Genomic DNA, 6,783 nt, shown 5'->3' on the forward strand with positions numbered 1-6,783 from the left:
GGAAGAGTCACCGTCGAGGATCCGAGACCTAAGGGAGTTCTAGAGGCCCACTGAGACTCAGGGATTGTCGAGAAAGTCAGGGGCCGGAGTTTTGTTGTAGAAAAGTTGAGGCAGATGGGTATTTCGGAAGAAGGTTAGTTGAAGGATAACTGACGGAAAAATAAATAAAATTGATAATGAATGAACTAAACGACAAGGACAAACAGATAGGGAAGGCAGGTATTTAAAAAAAACATTTTCGCGAAACTCAAACACTTTTGCGCGATATTATCCTTATTTTCCGAATAATAATAATACATACACATAATAGAGTTTATGGAGAGACCCTTTTACCGACAGGAAAAAGTTGCTCACAAACACTAGCGACGGTAACAAAACCATCGTAAAACACCGGCTTTATCGACGTCAACCCTTCCTCGCCAATTCTGCCTTTTTAGATTTCCAGGGACCCCCAAGCCCTAGGGACCCAAAGCCGTTTTGTCTCCTCTGAAAATCCCGTGTTCAACCCAGTTTGAGTAATCTCGACGAGTTGTCTTCCCGTCAGCTCAACCACGGTAAGTAGGGACGAGATTTAATGTCCTACGTGAGGTATGGGTCAGTTACAGTATTTTATTTCTCCCTCTCACCCCCCCCCGATACCTAGAAATTCCCCCCCGCATGTCGTGGCCACCGCGTCGTTCGCAATCGCAAATGGGCTCCTTTTTTTTTTCTCTGGCAAGCGGAAAACCCTACGCAATAGGCAAACTCCCGTAGGAAAAGGGTCGCCAAGCAAGTGGCCGGAGGCGGCACACCCTTGCTGTGGCAGGTATACTATTTCTTGATATCGCCGTATTTTGCTCCGCAAGACTAGGCGCTCACCTTGCCCGCGCTACTTTCAGGACAGAACAAAAGGGTTCCTCGAACAAATTTACAAATTACTTGACCGGAAACCATTCACCGTAAAGAGACACTGCGATTTGTCGGAGTTCAACCTCTCGCAATCTAAACGGGTAACGGATTTTTCTTCCAAGTGACCCCTAAAACCTAGGGGTCCCACAATTTTTCACCCCCCCCCAAAATCCTGTCCAAACTCGAGCAACAAATTAGCTGGTAACCAACCGATTGTAAACACGGGGGCGCGTTTAGCGAGTCAACGCCTCTGCCGCAACTGACTTCCCCGATTTCCAGGGACCCAAGCTAGCGGACCCAAACGCCGTCCTTGTCTTTCCTCTGAAAATCCCGTCGTTCAAACGGAGTAGGTAATTCTGGACCTAATATTAGTCTGACTAAACCACCGGAAAGAGACAAGATGTATTTCGGAACATGGCCGGGTTAAATCTTTTAAGGTCTAATTTGGTGTCTTAATTTTCGGTTAGGCAGGTTAGATCATAAGCTCAAATTTCACGGCAAAGACTTTTCCTAGGACCAGAAAAAGTTGCTCCTCAACAAAAGATTGTTACAAAATTACTGAACGGGAAACATCACGTAAGAGACACTCCATTTGCGGAGTCAGACCTTCTCGCAAATCTGAACGTAAAGTATTTCCGTGACCCAAAGCTTAGGGCCAAATTTATTCGCCCAAAATCCGCCGTCCGTACCAAACTTCGACAACAAATTACTCGTAACGAATCCCACTGAAAACGACCGGCTTTTATTCGAGTCACCCTCTCGCATCTGGCACTTCTAGATTTCCAGGACCAAGCTAGGACCAAAGCCGTCTTGTCCTCGCCTCTGAAAATCCGTCCGTTCAACGGGAGTACGTAATCTCGCCCGACCAATACTTAGTTTCAGACTAAACCACGGAAAGAGGACCAAAGATTGTGCGCGTCCAAACGGAATTTTTTCGTGGCACGTCACTTCTATCAGTCTTTACGATGTCCTGTCGTTGGTGTTAAGGATGGTGATTCATACGGCCGACTGCACTAGTCTAATGAGAGACCTTTTTATGCCAGGGAGTTTTTCGCGCTCTACACAAATCAAAAAACCTTTTTTCTGACGCCGGGTAGCCAAAAGCACTGTAAACACCGCTTTTTTTTATCGAGTCAACGCCTCTGCGCAATCGACTTTTAGGATTTTCCAGACCAAGCTAGCGGACCAAAGCCCGGTCTTTTGTCTCCTCTGAAAATCCGGTGTTTTAAGGCGGAGGGTTTACCTATTTTCGTCGAACCTAATATAGTTCAGACTAAACCACGTAGTACGAGACGAGGATAATGTCTATTGTGAGCAAAAAGTGACGTTTATGGACGTTTACCATTTTTTTTCCTCCGACCCGATTACTAGCATCCGATTTGGTGGTGCCGCATCCGTTCGCAATGAAATGATCTGCCAAAGCTGCAGAGTGTGGATGTGGGAATGGATAGGAGTCCGGCTGCGGTGGATCTGAGGGACCGTGGGGGTTGATAAGGAGTGAGAAGGCTTGTGAGATAAGGGGGGGCCAAATGGTGGAGTGCTTTGTAGGTGAGGACCATAATTTTGTAATTGATGCGATGGGAGACAGGAAGCCAGTGGAGCTCTTTGAGGACTGGGCTGATGTGATGCCATGATTTAGTATGTGTGAGGAGATGTGCAGCTGCATTTTGAACCCGTTGGAGTCTGTTGAGGGAAGTAGTGCTGATGCCGTAAAGAAGTGAGTTGCAGTAGTCAAGGCGGGAGGAAATGAAGGCATGGATTAGTCGTTCGGCTGCGGGGCGGGTGAGAGACGGTAGGATTTTTGCAATATTGCGGAGGTGGAAAAATGAGGTTTTGACTGTTTGGCGGATATGAGGTTCGAGGGAGAGGGTGGGGTCAAAGATTACGCCAAGGTTGCGTGCCTGATTGGAGGGGGAAACAATGGCGCCATCGATGGTGAGTGTTATGTTAGTGACCTTGCTGAGGGTGGATTTGGAGCCAATTAGGAGGAGTTCTGTTTTGTTGCTGTTCAGTTTGAGGAGGTTATGTTGCATCAAAGTTTTAATAGCTGTCAGACAGGAATCGATGTGGGTAAGGGGTGGGTTATGGAGGGATTTGGTGCTGAGGTAGATCTGAGTGTCATCAGCATAGCAGTGGAAGTCCAGGTTGAAGTGGCGGAGTATCTGACCGAGGGGCAGGATGTAAATGATGAAGAGGAGGGGTCCAAGTACTAATCCTTGAGGAACGCCTTGGGTGACTGAAGCTGTGGCAGAGGAGTGGTTGGGGAGGGAGATGAAGTGGGATCGTTCAGTGAGGTAGGACTGGAGCCATTTGAGTGCAATGCCTTCAATACCAATGTCCCTGAGTCGGGTGAGCAGGATGTTGTGGCTCACGGTATCGAAGGCTGCACTCAGGTCGAGGAGGATGAGAATATTGAGGGAACCAGTGTCAGCAGAGGTGAGGAGGTCATTGAGGACTTTGACGAGTGCAGTTTCTGTACTGTGGTGAGGACGAAATCCAGACTGAAGGGGTTCATAAAGCTGGTTGGTTTGGAGATGGCAGTGAATTTGATTGGCTACAATGCGTTCAAGAGTTTTTGAGAGGAATGGTAGGTTGGAGATGGGGCGGTAATTAGTGAGGGAGGAGGGATCAAGACCAGGTTTTTTTGAGGATTGGAGTAACGGCAGCAGTTTTGAAGGCAGAGGGGACGGTTCCATGGGACAGCGAGGAGTTGAAAGGTTAGCAAGATAGGGGCAGAGGACGGGGAGGCAGGACTTCAGGAGAGGAGTGGGTAGAGGGTCAAGGGAGCAGGTTGTGGGGATTTGAGGAACCGATCAGATGGAGTATTTCAAGTGGGGTAACCAGGTTGAACTGGGAGAGGCGGCGCTGGGGAGGAGGGTCAGGCAGGTCAAGGGAGAATGGGGGGGAGAAATGGTAGCCGGTGGAGGTTGGGGGAGATGCCTTGAATATCAGATGGACTGGAAGGAGTGGTTAATGGCGTTAATTTTTGTCTGCAAAAGGCTGGAGGAATGAGCTGCAGTAGCGGAAGTAGAAGTAGGGAGGTATCAGGCACGGGGTTTGAAGAGCTTTGACTGTGGAGAAGAGGGTCTGGGTTACGGAGGGGTCAGTGAAGATGTGGGAGAGGTAAGGTCAGTTTAGCGGACATAAGAGCATCTCTGTAATTGCATTGAGATGGAGTTTGTAGCTTTATGTAATGGACTTGTGGAGGGATGATATTCTTGAAAGACGTTCAAGTTGGCGGACTCGCAGTGCGGGTGTGACCAGGGTGAGGAGGTCTTGAAAGTAACAGTTTATTTGATGGGGGGCTAAAAAGTGTTGAGGGGACGGTGACGTTAGGGTGGAGATGAGGTGGTTGAGCAGATATCAGGCCAGCTGAAGGGTTGCGTCCAGGGGGGAATTAGACGATAGCAGTTGATGATAGGAAAAGAAGGGCTCTGGCTGGGATCTGGCTCATGTGTCGCCTGAAGAGCCCCCACTGGGACTGTATCAGCGTCGTTCTTGTTTCCTTCCTTCTGCCGAACAGAGGCTCTAGAAGTTTGCCAGAGCTAGGACAGACCATGACACCCCATAGCCAAGAGGGCGCACCCCAGAGCGACCCCCGACTTGGGTCGGGTTTCTTTTGCCTTACGGCACACTGCAGCAGGGCGAACAAACCAGACCACTTGTACTTAGTGAGCCAACGCTTTTTAATATTCAAACGCTGTTCCATTATTTGATGCAGTGTAAATTAATATATTACAATCTACATTGGCGCAAACATTACTTTTATTGGGTTAACCTTTATTTATTTTTATTCTGTGTTTTTTATATTATTTATTTTACTATGTATTCTTTAAAAATTGTTCATATATTGGTTGACACTTACATTTTTTTATTTAAATGATGAGGTTAACTGGTTGGGCCTCAGATCTGAAATATGGTATGTTTTTTTGGCCGGGGCCACACTTCCTCAAACAGATAAGATCCACAGTGAAGGTTACACCATAGGCTTAAGGTTCACGAACAGCTGGAAAAATCCTGTCTGTCTGTCCTGTCTGTCTGTCTTGTCTGTCTGTCTGTCTGTCTGTCTGTGTGTGTGTCTGTGTGTGTGTCTGTCTGTCTGTCTGTGCTGTCTGTGTGTGTGTGTGTGCTGTGTGTCTGTGTCTTGTCTGTCTGTCTGTCTGTATGTCGTCTGTCTGTCCTGTCTTCTATGCTGTCTGTCTGGCTGTCTGTCCTCTGTCTGTCTGTCTGCTGTCTGTCTCTCTCCCGCTCATCACTGTCTGTCTGTCTGTCCTGATCGTCTGTCTGATCTGTCTGTCTGTCTGTCTGTCTGTCTCTCTGTCTGTCTGTCTGTCTCTCTGTCTGTCCTGTCTGTCTGCTGTCTGCTGTGCTGTCTGTTCAGTCAGGAAAAGTAGGTCTGTTCAATGTATTTAAAGGCGCTCAGAGAACCTAGGAGCCCCGAGTTGGAGAGAGTGGCACACAAGCCTTTCTGAGTTTGGTCCTAAAGATCTCGAACCACTAGTTGTAAAAGAAGAACAAGAAAGTTCAAACCTTTCGAAGCTCATGCAGTTTGGATGTGCTTGAACATGCATGCAAATTCAGATTTTTCTTTACATATCGTTTATTCAGTGGTTTGCTTTTCCATCTTGTGTCTGTAGTGTATTCATTTTAGATTGTTCTTATTCTCGTTTAATGTGGGGTTTTGATACTGTTATTATCAACCTATTACATCCCTACTCGTACTTGTCCGTTGTTGTAAAAGCTCTTGTGCTGTATGCCCTTGTGTGATGTATTATACAAGCAGTTTTGTTCTGTTAATGTTTATTCCAAATATCAACTAACCTAATGAAACACATAATGTTGTAGCTGTCGAGGGCGTTTTATAGATTTTGTATTTCCCAACATGATAAATTGTTTATGTGAAGAACATTTTGTGGTTATTTCTTTTCCAGGGAGATTCTTAGTCCCATTATTTTGATATAGCGCAAGCACAAATTAGCTGTATTATGTTTGGTTTATGAAAGATAATTCTTTTACTCGGACAGGCCCCCTCTCGAAAAAGGGTCTTAACCGACCTGCCGGACTCTGCTTTCCGTAGCGGCAGGCTCGTGCAAAGTGGCTCACAGTTCTTCTGAGGGACGCAGTACGCAGCCTTCTGTACCAGGACCCAAGAAGCACGGCGTTCGTCACAATGATGTGCGCCGGCGGGGCTCGTACTCGATCATCCAGGCCTGTTGTTGATTTTCACTTGTTTGGTTCCCACCCAACAACCGTAGCTTGGTCTTTCTTCACCCCAAGGCCTTCTGATGGGGAACAGCTATCATTCTGGTGTAACTGTCACCCGTAACCTCAGCTAGAACAATAAGGTAAAGAAAAAGCCAAAATAGATGTTGCACTAAAACTGTAAGATATTTTGTGTGTGTGTGTGTGTGTGTGTGTGTGTCAGTGTGTGGTGTGTGTGTGTGTGGTGTGTGTGTGTGTGTGTGTGTGTGTGTGTGTGTGTGTGTGTGTGTGTGTGTGTGTGTGTTGTGTGTGGTGTGTGTGTGTGTGTGTGTGTGTGTGTGTGGTGTGGACCTCACAGGCTGGCTGACGAGTGGGCAATGAAGGCCAATCGAGCCCACATACACAGCAGTGGCTGATAGGTCCCCTTGAGATTCCAATCAAATCCACGCAATCTCTGGTTTTTATCGTAGCTTGATTAAAACAGACAGAACAAAATGTTTGACTTTGCAACAGACTTTTTTGGCCCAACAACGCAGTTCATTGTGATATTGAAAGGATCTCCGTGCTAAAAACTAAGATCAGATAAGACTTGTACTTGAGCTAAAAACAAATACAAAGCTCTTTCGACACACACTATCACTATGCATACATGACACATACAATTGCATAGCGAGAAACACTAAAAGCACATAA

The 6,783-nt window shown here is 46.7% G+C and overlaps 1 protein-coding gene across 1 annotated transcript in view; it reads left to right on the forward strand.

The window, feature by feature from the left end:
* alox5a (arachidonate 5-lipoxygenase a) overlaps nucleotides 1-6,783 on the forward strand; it is a 33,006-nt gene that overhangs the window by 24,578 nt on the left and 1,645 nt on the right. The window lies entirely within an intron of this gene.

The sequence above is a fragment of the Notothenia coriiceps genome, unplaced genomic scaffold (assembly GCF_000735185.1).
Source record: "Notothenia coriiceps isolate Sejong01 unplaced genomic scaffold, NC01 NC01_scaffold00000339, whole genome shotgun sequence".
Taxonomy (NCBI): Eukaryota; Metazoa; Chordata; class Actinopteri; order Perciformes; family Nototheniidae; genus Notothenia; species Notothenia coriiceps.